The sequence below is a fragment of the Accipiter gentilis genome, chromosome 20 (genome assembly GCF_929443795.1).
Source record: "Accipiter gentilis chromosome 20, bAccGen1.1, whole genome shotgun sequence".
Lineage (NCBI taxonomy): Eukaryota > Metazoa > Chordata > Aves > Accipitriformes > Accipitridae > Astur > Astur gentilis.
This window is the reverse complement of record NC_064899.1, coordinates 4,404,334-4,417,175: the sequence shown is the minus strand read 5'-3', so window position 1 is coordinate 4,417,175 and position 12,842 is coordinate 4,404,334. Positions and strand designations below refer to the sequence as shown.

At 42.1% G+C, this 12,842-nt stretch overlaps 1 protein-coding gene across 2 annotated transcripts in view; it reads right to left on the bottom strand.

The window, feature by feature from the left end:
* FBXL7 (F-box and leucine rich repeat protein 7) overlaps positions 1–12,842 on the bottom strand; it is a 188,726-nt gene that overhangs the window by 53,091 nt on the left and 122,793 nt on the right. Inside the window, exon 1 of one of the 2 annotated variants that reach the window (XM_049823896.1) lies at positions 781–918. The exons of the other annotated variant lie outside the window; for it this stretch is intronic. The gene's annotated coding sequence lies outside the window, so the exon portion shown is untranslated. Of the gene's footprint in view, positions 1–780; positions 919–12,842 lie in introns of those variants that run through there. 2 annotated transcript variants of the gene reach the window in all.

Sequence of the window (12,842 nt, the reverse complement as noted above, 5' to 3'; positions counted from 1 at the left end):
ACTTAATCGCAGGCTTTTATTACATTCTGCCTCCCCTCTCCATGTTAAACATTTCAAGGACATCCAGGGGAAGCTTTTAGAAAGCTTTTAGATACAGAAAAAAAATCACTAATAGGCCTTAAAACCTGCACAGTAAAATTTCCCCAATACTAGAACTAGCACGGATGTTTTAATTTTTATTTTTTTTTTAAGACAGCCGCAAGAGGGAGCCAACAGTACTTGAATGCCAACACCACCCCCTCCCCCCCATCAAAAACAAGACATGGAGTGAAAACCAGCAGTTTAAATAAAACACAATCTCAAGCTCCCAGTGAGATTTTTTTATTTTTTTTTTTTAACATGCCTTTCAGGAAAATTAGGATCACTAGCTAAAGTGTAAACGGAAAGCTTCAGTTTCTTCATATGTGAATTCATATTCACTTCATACGTGAGTTTGAAGGTGAAAAGCGTGTTTATAACGCATAGCACGATGACCCAGACAGCACAGAAAAAAACCTGCAGCAAAGTTTCATTCACTTCAGGGCACCGTCCCACGCTCACAGCCTTCAGCAGTGGCACTACCACTTTGATGTTTAAGCTGAATTACCCAACTTTCAGCCCACACAGCCTCTTCCCGTGACTCTCGAGACTCCAGTCCCCCGTCCCGTGCAACCCTGCGTACCTGGCACAGAAGTAACACACTTTGGGTCAGTCCCCCGAGATGTAAAAGCTGTCCGTGCTTGCCGGGGCATGACCAGGCGAGGAGGCAGGCCCAGACAGGGGATCAGCAGGCACACTTACCAGGCTCCTCTGGCACCAGAGGAAATTCTGCTTTTTGGGTTGCGTGGAGAGCGGGGGACCTCTGTGGGAAGCAGGCTGGGACATCGCCGAAGACTTCACAGTCCACTCTCTGTCCACACCTTCACAGCCTGAGCAACCTGGAGGCTGACCGCAAGCTATAGATCGGGCATCCACCTCTATAAAATAGCAATCTCTTAGAAGAAATGAAACTAAAATGAATTGAAGGCTCTGAATGAAAATCAGTTCTGTTCCTTTTTCTGAAGGTAAGGGCAGGACAGGAGTGCTTGGCTATTTAGCCTCTTTACCACCTCTTTTTCTTGGTTTTTTTGCCTTATACATCAATCCTAATCAGATGTAAATGGCCTCGTTAAAATAATTTTAATCTTCACTAAGCAGAATTGAAGAACTCTGTAGCTGCTTTAAGTTGGAAATAGTACTCAAGCAAGGCAGTTTTAGTATATTCCTCTCTTCATAATTTGCCTACAGAAATAAATTTTTGTTCTGTCCATTCCTACAGTTACACAGGAGCTCCTAAAATACTGAGAACCAGATCAGAAATAACAACCCCTGTTTCAATGACTTTTCATTCCTTACACTTTGCTTTTCTAGTACTCTCTCTCCCCCTCTATATTTGTGAGAAGGGTAAAACCACCATTCTCATTATGAAGAGTATTTATATTAATCTGATAAAACAAACTGCTTTCCCAGGATGTCTTGTAATCACACTTCCTTTTCACATTCTACATTTCTATCCAGATGTTTATTTTGTCCTACGAGTCTGCAGGCGACTACTACTGACACAAGCACTGATCATGAGTTTGCTTCAAATGTACCAAAAAACCCCAAACAAAGAAAGAAACCAAACCCCCCCTCACGCACACAAACAAAACAAAAAAAACCTGTTGAGAGTTTCTGCTGGCTGAGGCAATAGAGCAATTTTAGCACTAATAATGTCACAGCACCCAGAATAATTCTGGACATAATTTGTACTTGAATTGTCTGCTAGCCTGGTGATTTATGATACGGGATGGTTTTAAGTCCAGATCCCACTGAAAGACTGCTTTCATAATCATGATTTTTGTTGTTGTGAAACTTCCTAAGTTCTCGCAGCTACAGTGCGGCTACAATAGAAGCTATTAAAAAGTAAAGATTTATCAGTTGTTATTAAGAAGTTCCCACAAAAGATCTTTTCTCTGCACAGAAGGCCACACGACACAGCCCACAACACGTCTAGGAGGCCACTGCATAAGAGAACCACTGCATACCCACACGGGAGCACCCATTGCATTCAGAAATTCTCTGACACCCTATTCACGCAGGAGAGGACCAAACAGGTATGAAGCAAGACGTGGGCAGCACCCCTTCTACCTATACCGGTATTTTCCACGCCAGGCTTGCTTCGGCTTCGATTAGCCTTTGAACCAGCAACAGGCTGTCAGCACTAAAGGGGCCCTCTGTCACCAGAGTTTAGTCCTTCTGGGAATGAACTTACCTACCCACTAATGCATTCCTAACACTGGAAGATGAAGACTACAAGAACCACTACCAAATCTTGCGCTTGATGACATCAAATGTTCCACTACCTCAGCTAGGAACAGCCTTTTCCCCAGATCGCAGCTAAGCGTGCATACTGGGCACATTCTTCCCCTCTTCCTCAGACCCACCAGAAACACACCGAGGCTGGGGATAAACGAGCACTCTGTGCTGGAGACAGAAAATCCTTTTTCTCATGTGCCTGGCTAGTGCACTCGGCTTATATAGTAAGAGTTATGGCTCCAAGAAACGTTGCCCTGCCGTGTCCTGTGATGCTGGAGGACACACACTGCGACAGACAGCGCTGCCGGGGAGGGTCAACCCATTGTCCTCTCCTGGAAAATGTGCCCTTAGTTCTCTCTCCCGTTTGCCCTGTGCTCTGCTATAATACCCCAAAAGACCAAACAGAGAGTACAATTACAGATGTCTTTTGTACCACATAGGAGATTAGCCGCGAGCATCATCCCCTTCTTCACGGACGCAACGCAAGGCGCTGGAACCCGAATCAGCTCCGGCAAAGGGGGAGGACCGGGTAGGTATAAGGTAGGAAGCGGGCCACTCATTTTAGCTATACTGCTCACTTGGAGCTGGATGCAGCTTCGAATTTTTGCCTGGCTAAAAAGTTGAAACCATGTAAAACCATCAAGTTTTACATGTTTCCATCCACAAAGAATAAACTGACCTAGATTCTCTCATTCTTAGATTCCCTCACGGTTCTGGCCAGGTTTTCAGAGGGTTGCTAACCTTGGCTAAGTTAAAGGTTTATAATGAAACACTAAAAACCAAGTACGTTTGAGCTGGTTTGGATTTTATTATGAATGTTTTGGATGGCTGTAATGTTAGAGTCAATTCAGACATTCTGGGTACTTTTCATCCAAAAAAATTGCTGCTTGGAAAAAAAATCCCATGTTTACAATAAATTATAATCAATCATTATTTTGGGCCTGATTCTCCACTGCACCATTCCAGCACAGCATCTGGTTTAAGACTAGGCTCCTGCACTTGCAGTGAACGTACATTGTTTTTATATCCTCTTACTCACTACAATAACGAAAATAAAACATTTGTGGAAAAATTTACTTGCAACTTCAAAAGATTCAAATAAGGTGACAGACATAAAGGTGCTGAGTAAAGAAATAAAATACTAAGAGAAAAGTCAGACAAAAATAATGCTGGCAATTTAAAAGGTATCAGAAGTAGTGAAACAAGAGTCTACAGTTTAAAGGATAGCATCTTCAAGCTCACGAGATGACTGACCACCTTGAGACACATATGAAGATACCCCATTAAGGTAAGGCTCAAGGTAATGACTTCTCATTCAACTGAAAGCTTCACCCTCAAAAAGTTTAAGCAACGACATACCTCCACTGCCAATCCACAGCTCTGGAAGAAGTCGAAAGAAACTTATCTGAGGTACTGGTAATGCAAAGCAGCACTTTTAACATGCTGTTGAAGCAGAAAGGGCCTGGTGCAGAGTAACTAGGCATTGAGAGTATGAAGGCAAATGAAAACTGTTGTGAAGACACCATGCCGCCGGCTAGTATGAAGCAAGTATTTTTCAACACCTGTGGTTTTTTCACACTGCTTGATAGGCTCTCAGGTCCTGTCAGTATGTAGCATAGACTGATTTTTGCCCTTTGGCCAGAAGAGTGATTTCAGGAGAGGTTGCAGTAGGACAGACGGGGGGGGGGGGGGGGGGGGGAGGGTGAATGATGCTGATAAAACACTTTTACTTTGGAGTTCTTCAGACATCAGACCATACATATGCTACCTTCAAAGCCTTTTTTGCACTTACTTTAATTGCTCTTTCTAAAGCAAGGTTCTCTCTCCTAAAGAAAAACCTAAAACCACTCTCCCATGTTCAGCTCCCCAAAAATGAGGTTGCAAAAAGTAGTTCCACAGCAGGAACAAAATATTCTATACTATACTAATACTGTGCATACCTTAACAATAGACAGAGCATTCAGAGATGCCTGTTTTCACTTACGAATGGGGACAGAGTAATTCTTAGTTAATTTTGTCTGCACTTTATTGAAATAGTTATGAAAGGAGGAAGAAAAAGTATGCTTCGAACTTTGCCAATATCCAAACAAAACAAACAGCAGCAGGGTTTTGTTTTCACTTAAGTTTCATTATACTTCATATATAGAGAATTAGTGCAACTTAAAACTGTTTTGTATTTAAACCCATGTGTATGACAAGAGTAGCCAACGCGCTCATTTGTGAGTGGAAAAGTCTTATCCCTGCCATTATTTCCTAGCATAATGTGTTTTCATGTGTTCTGGGAATCTTTTTCCTAAAACAAAAGTAGACCTTAACAAATTAGCAGACCTGAACCAAAAGCCCAGTCAAGAAATCTGAACTTTAGGGAGTTTGTAACTGGCTTTACGATTCTACGATAATGTTCCCCTACTACGATAACAGAACTTGGATAACGGTGGCAAGAGAACGCCAGTCACACAATGTTGGAACAGAACAAGGAAAACAACCTTGGGCAAGGCTTTTGCAACACTCTGAAAACCAAAGATACAGCCAGGAGCAAGCTATGTTTTCCCCAGGTCAGTACAGGTTACTCAACTGAAAGCTCTTTCTGTTCTTTCACGCTGCTTTTGTGCAGCTTGGCAGATGAGTCCCGTCCTGTTCATTTGTGTCACAGCCCGCTACAGGCAACCGATGTATACGACCTTAATGACAATCAGCAAGTGAAAATAATTGAATTCAACAAAATGCACCAATTGCAGGTATCTCAGAGAAAAACAACTCCCAGCCAAAACATGACGGGTGCATTACATAATGCATCTGTGAAGGCTTGGAAGTTATCTAGAAAACATACACACAGGGAGAGGGATTAACTTCACAAGTGTTAGTCCCCAAGTGGGAATTCAAGGTGTCCAGTCATTCACAGGTGATGTTCAGCACTTCACATAGGCAAGCTTAGAAAGAATTAGCATTACACGAAGCTGCTAATTAACGCACCTTAAACTTCAGACAATTCACGATAGAAAACGCATGTTCAAACACTATGTGTCACTTCTTCGTTACTTGCTGTAGTTGTATGCTCATTGCAGTTTTATACCATCCAGAGGAAATGCTAAGGAGTAAGGTGAATGAAAGGGCAATTAGGGTTCCAGTTAGCTGAAGGAGTGACAGGATTTCTTACTGAAGTGGAAAGTACAGGACAGGTCTCCTGAGTCAGCTTTCTGTTCTCTGTATATTAACAATTACTCAAGAACTTTTCAGAAGAAATCAGTCAAGAAGCCTCTGGAAAGCAACCATGACCTCAGGTAATCTGACTTAGCAAGGAATTGGAGGACAGCTTACAACAGTTTAACTTGAAATTCCTCAGTGGTATTTCTCCCATAAATTCATTGTTGAGTCATCCAACAAATATTGGATCTCCATTCCCATAGTTTTCATGCCAATTTGCCAAGCAAGCAAAATATTCCTCAATCTTTCTCCACACTCTGGCCAACTTTCCACCAGAAATCGGACAGGAGAGAGCGTAGCCAACAAATATGGTAGGCAACACATGTGACTTTAGTCATCACCCTCCAGTTGTAACAAAAGTTGTGACCGTGAGCCTGTAACCTAAAGGCAAAAGGCTCCATGTTTCATCAACACTCCGACAGCACGTGCTTCCTAATTGATTAGCTTTAAAAAGAGCAACAGAGCAGCAATCTGGGCAGGACCTTCCGCAGGCAGAGTGACCATGAAATTTCCACCACACGTGCTTCAGAATGATGCCTCCCTCCCTCCCCTAGCTAAAAGAAAAATCTTGGGAGCACAACTTAAACCAGAAAATTACCTTTTTTTTTTTCCCCAGGACTCATATGGTGGGAACTGCAGAGAGTTTGGGAGGACCAATATCAAGAGGCCTTCCAGCTGTGAAGCAACAGATACGCTATGAAGTGGATGGATATAAGAACAGACATGAAAGGGGTAAAGTGTTAAGAAGAAGAATAATCATCAGTCAAAAAAAAAAGAATTCAAAATTGCCAGAACTTTCATAAGACTTTTCAGAGATGGGAATAAACTTGTGAGGATGAAGGAAAAAAAAGAAAAAGAAAAAGAAAAAAAAAAAGATTAAAATTAGAAAGGGTCTTATAGGACTATTGGCAACAGAATGCTGTCAAAAAATATTCCTTAGAGCCCTGGCACTTAAAATAAAGCATTCAAAAGAACAACAAAACCATAACTTTCAAGATACTAATAGACCCTTAGGAGAAAGCAAACTCCAACGAAAGAAATGTGCAGGTGATGTTCTCTAGATGACAGCACTATTACAGTCTATAAACGTTTGGAAAAAGCAATTTGGTCTCATTTGTTCCAGTTCATTTAATCTCTAAACAGAGAAGCTTATCTTCTCAAGCCAAGACTAATGAAGAAGGAATGTCTTCAGCCTAATAGGTCAAATGTAAACAGGTTTAAAATTAAACCACTTCCAATACATTAGAAATGACCCTACCCACATGATTGTTCACACTCATCTTCCTCATCTGGAAGAGGAAGTCCAGACCTGACTCCAAGTTTCCTGCCCCGAGTTTTGTTCCTACCCACAGCAATTACTGTTTAACTCAGTGTATGCAATCAATTTACTTGGCAGATTTAATAACACTCAGTGGTATCACTGTGACTGAAAAAGAAGTTGATAGCTGTGTGTTGCCTGGAGAGCCTTAGATAGCAAGATCCTTCTTGGGAACTGAATGATGAGTCTGCTATTAATAGTGTTTCTAGCCCTACTCCTGCTGCTCCTTTACCATTTGATTCTTCTCTACAGTTCTGCAGTTTTACCAAGTGTTGGGTAAAAGCTGTCTCACTTGAAGGTCCTCCAAATATTTATGGTTAGATGTTGTTTCTTCCCCCAAATCACCTTCATTCTCTTTTTTCCTTGCATAACTATACAACGGTAGCACATTGTTAGGACAGGAGCTAGAATGAAAGTCCTGGAATAAAACCTAGAAAACCCCCACCCCAAACCTAAACCAGACAAAACCACACACACACACAAACCAAAAACCTCACACACATACACACCTAGATAGTTACTACAATGAATACTGAAACAGAATCAAAGTGCATAACCTCTCAGTGACAGGAACCCTTTGCCAGATCTTCAGAATGAATCCCAATTAGTGGGGGGTGTGTGTGTGTCAATAATTATGATAGGTATTTCATGAGGAAATATATAGATCTGAACAACAGCAGAGAAGAGCTAGTTTTTTGATCAAATTTTAGCCAGAACCTTTCTCTCTGTATCTTCTAATTTTGTAGAGCCTGATATACAAGTACTTGGATCATACTATTGCTACCAGAGGTTCAAAGCCTGCAAATTTCATGGCCACTGAGCTCATTGAACAGCACAAGCAATGAGGTGCCAAATCCCTTCTGAGAAGTAATGAAGGATATCAGATTTTTCCTGAATAGTCTCTGTGCACTGTATTGCTGGATAAGGCCTTCTATTCCCCCTTCATTAACAACATGGCACCCCTTCGCGTCTCAGCAAATCTGCTGGCTTCAGCATACTTAGCTACAAGAATGCAAGCTGTATGCAAATAGCCTAATTACTTTCCTCTATCCCTTAAGTCTAACTCAACCTGAAAAAGGACTGATCAATTATAACTTATTTCAGTGTTTTCAGGGGACTTCTGTTTCTAATCAAGATTTTACATTTGAGCTATCCTTTCATGCCGCAAATACACAAGTGTAACAGGTTTTTTTTCATTCAAGTTCAAAAAGTTTAAAGCTTCCTAGCAACCATCTAATCCATCAACTGAATCTGTAAAATCCCATTTGAATAGTGTGACAATATCAGAAGATGTTATGTAGCTGCTATTTTTATGACTATGTCACTGAATATACCTTTTGGTACAGCTCAAAGTACTTCTGGGATAGCCAGTACTACACAGGTATTGGAAATAGTGATGGAAAGTTGGGCAGTAGGATTTAACTTCTGCTGCTGAGGAAACAACAGCAGAGCCAAGCATGCTCTTCTGACAGCACGTGTGACAGCACAAATTGAGGTTAACCCACCTTACTTAGCAAGGCCAGAAGAGTCTGGCTCCTTCTCATCTTTACTCTTCCATTAAGTAGTTGTAGGCAGCAATAAGATCTCCCCAAAACTGTCTCTTCTGCAAGCAAAACAAGCCCTGTTCCTTCAGCCTTTGCTTACGGGGAAGTGCTCCAGCCCTTGACTATCTTTGATGGTGTTTCACTTGACTGACTCCATTAGGCCAATATCTTCCCTGGACCGGGGAGCTCAAACCAAACACCACATAGCAGGTGTGGATGAGGCACCAAATGAGGAGAAAGAATTACTTACCTCAGTTTGTTGGCCACACTTTTGCTCATGCAGCCCAAGATGCTGCTGGGTTTCTTCAGTGCAAGGGCACACTTCTGCTTCATGTTCAACTTAGTGGCTACCAGGTCCCCTCCAGCGTTTTTCTGCTAAGCTGCATTTTAGTCAGTTGGCCTCTATTCTGTACTGTTGCATAGGATTATTCCTTCCCCGGCACAGGGCTCGGCATTTGTCTTTGCTAAATGTTGTGAGGTCCTGCTGAGGCCATTTTTCCAGCTGGTTGATGTTCCCCTCCCCTCAAGCATATCAATCACTCCACATAGTTTGGTATTGTCCACAAACTTGCTGAGAACATGCTCTATAACATCATCTAGGTTATTAAGTCGGATATTAAACAGTGTTGGCCCCAGCGTCAGTCCCCAAGGGATACCGCTGGTAACTGGCTGCGCAGCCGATCACCTGCTGATTCACATTGTAACCAACAATCTCGCTTCTGAAATGCATTTTGTAGTGTGAAAAATAATTTAAAAAAAAAAAAGTTCATTAAAATCTTCTTTATGAAAACACCCCCCAGTGTCTATCCTAACAGAGGCTTGTTTCCTTGAACTACAAGTCCACATGGCACAAGTTCAGGACTTTGAGTTGCTGTAAGTTAACGAGGAAGCACCACGTACTCTCAGCGATGTCACAGCTCTGGGGATGATTTACACTTAAGAGTTGCTTTGTCAGAAGTGCAAGCTCTAGGACAGTCTATCAAGATTACCACAGAAAGATGGACAGCTTCACAGTCATCCCCCCAAATCAGTGCAGTGGAGTACGTATGACAGGGGTCCTGACTGTCCAGACCCACAACCGAAGCTTGCGTTTTCTCCACAAGCAGGATGCTGCACGTGCAGAACTTCTGCTCTCAGTTCCAAACAAACCTATGTCCGCTCAGTTCCATTCGCCGTTGCACATTGCTTGGGAGACCTGTATTTGATGTCAAGTATGAGAGATTCTTGCTGAGAAGAAACTCATTTAATAATGCTGAAGTTTTTAATCTTCAGAAATTGACAGACCATGTCTGCAGGGGGCAGGGGGAGCTTATGAATTACCTGGTTAGAATGCAAAACCATTCCACTTAAGCATTAAATTAAATTTTCTAATCCAGCCCCTCATATACTTATGCTGCTTGGGAGCTTCTTGATGGGATTCAAAGCTACTAGCTTTGATTATTACCTGTAGTGGATGTTCCTATATAAATTCACTTCTACCACGTACAAACAGCATTAGTTTGAGAAGCTGTGCTATTAGCAAACGCTGCTTCAACTGCAAAGAAAGACTGCAGAGGCCTGTGCCTCCAGCAGCAGGAGCACATGAAAAGTATTTGTCTTCATGGCTCTGCAGGCTGTGAAACAGCAGAAGGAAGCTGTCCCTGGAGAGTTTGTCACCTTTGAGCAGTCAGCAACCACTCTTTTCATCTGTGAAATGTGCACAGGCATCTCTACAGCTCGTGGCAGCATGGAAACATAACATGGCTAAGCTTTACTGGGCACCTCCTGGGCACCGCAGAGAGTGATGGCTTGGCTCCGCTGCAGCTGCACGTCTGCGGCCTTGCTGAAAACCCACGGAATGTCAAACACACACAACGTCCCTCTGCTGAGGCGTTTAGCAGTGTCTGTCTTCCTGCAAGGTGCTCTTTCTGCTCTGGATACTGAACAGTCACAGCAAACTATTTAGACAACAGAATATTCTTTTATTTCACACTAGGATAAAAACATGTCTCTTCAAAGATGTTTTCCCGAAAACTAGGATTTGCCTTACTCAAGAAGAGACTGGATTTGGGTGCATGTCTCCCAAGTCTCAGACAAATACCCTTAGTAACAGAACTTCTGGCCATTTCAAAACCAGATGGTACCTCTGCTTCCCCAGACACATGCACTCCTATTAAAAAGTTTTGATTCCAGCAAGTCAGCATTTTCCAAAGAAAAAAATTATCAGAAACATTCTCAGTGTCAATAGACAGAATAGTGCCTTTGACATCCATCTCTGAAAATATTAGGCTACTTAAGTGCTTTATCTTCCCTTATTAAATTTCAAATGATTAAAGGGAATGGAAAAACAAGAGCCTGGTCCAGCAACACACAGACACGCTCTCTCTGAATCAAGATGCTCGGCTTTATCTGCGGCCATGCCTTTGAGTTAAGCCCTAGGATCAAGTACCATAACTTTGCATCCAAATCTTGTATTGTTAAGCCCATCCAGAAGGCACAAGGCATTTCAGTGCGAGCCATCTGCTCTCTCCCATCTCCAGTTCCACGATATATTACTGACAAGTCCTACTGATACGTTTTGATAGCATAGGCAATTAAACACATACAATGTGTGTGCATGTAGTTTTTATTTTAAATACACACACATGTACACACACAGTTTAAAAAATCGTTGGAAAAACAGGAAGAGGGGAAATTAAAATGCACGGTGTTTTTAAAGGGCATGGATTCAAGCAGTGTGAAACTGGATTATACAGAAGACTTGGAATTCATTAGCTCTGTCAGTCTGTGTCACGGCAGATGTGGAGAGGGCAATGGAAACGCTATTTGCAAGCAGCTTAGCTCACTGCCTGCTATAAACAGATGATCTGTGGCAATCACCTGACTTCCATGAAAGTACTGATTGACAGAGAAGTTTTCTTGCTCGGAACTTAAGAAAAAAAGAAAATAAAAGTTAAAATTAAAAGCCCCACACCTTTGTAGTGCTACAGGAAGACCTGGGCCGAGCATAAGCGCCACCCCAAACTTCCCAGAGAACTCAAGTTTTAAGCACACTGGAGACCTTCAGATTTAGAAGCAGACGCATTACACACTTTGTGAAGCCTGAGAGAAGGCAGAACAATCCCTGCAGAGCTCACCAGCAGTGCCCAAAATTCTGGGAAAGGAGCTAAGCATGAAAGGATCAGTTTTAGATCTAGCCCTACTTTCTCTTCTCACTGGTGGCTATCTCAAAGGCAAATGTTCCCACACTCACCTAATACTACATAAAGTTCATATCCTTCACCACAAACACATTTTATTTCTTCATTTATTTCCATCCTACCTGCTGGCAGCTGCCACTTAAAATATACTAGTCCATAAACTCATTTACTGTACACTTAGCTAACAGAAGTTAGCAAGCTCTTTGTACAGCTCAGAAAGAGATATGACCATATTTCTGCCCTCAGAGGAAAATACAGGATCTGTAATAAGTCTCCCAACTGCTTCTGTGGCCTCAACTGTCACTTTTATGATCTGGGACATTTAACTACCAGGCTTCTATAGTAACTTATGCTAACAGCATAACTTACTGCTACTCAACAGAAGAACCCTTTTCCTCCCTCCCTCGCATACCAGATTTCTAATTAAAGAGAGATTAATCCATCTCATGTTTTGCTTAAAATACGCATTTAACATGCAACAGTCACATGAACATTGTTAACTGACTTAATAAATACTCCAGCCTCTCCTTCCCTCATCTACTATGATCCTTAACACCTCCTGCAAGCAAGAAACACCTGCTGTAACTTCCGATGACTTCCATAGCAATTCACATATCAGGCATCTCACAGGCTCGAACCTTTTAAAGAGCTTAACAAGTTTGCATATATAATGGAGTTAGTGAGGAATGCTCTTTCCATGGAGCAAAGTTATTCCTTATCTGAAAGCTACTCAGTGCTGTTAATTAACATTTTCGTGCCCCTGAGGGTCATCTCACATCCATTTCTATTCATTCACACAATGAGGTAAGTAGCTGTACTCAATGCCAAGGAAGACAAGGTGGTGTCTCCAGCCAGGAGAAGTGGGGAAAACCCCTGTGAGAGTCTAGGAATGGAAAAGGCACATCCAGCACCACTACCAGAAAGATGTTGCAGTGACAAAATACACATAGCTTTTCTACGCAAGTGTACACACTGGTGCAAATTGTAGCCACATAAGATACACACTTCTATTGCCTGCTCAGATCAAATAGTCACGAAACACAGTAGATGACTGAACCACATGCATATTCAGAGGTGACTCCATCTCAGGGAATGCCATGCTGGAATAGAGCACCATGCCCACACAATGATGAGATGTGGCAGGCTAGGGGTCAGGGGGTTTGGGTTTTATTTTGGTTTGGGTTATTGGGGTTTTTTTTGAGAAATGATTGACAGAAGTTGCAGAAGAGAAGTGGGATCCTGTAACAGACTTTGCAGAAGATTAGAGGGAAAGAACAATAG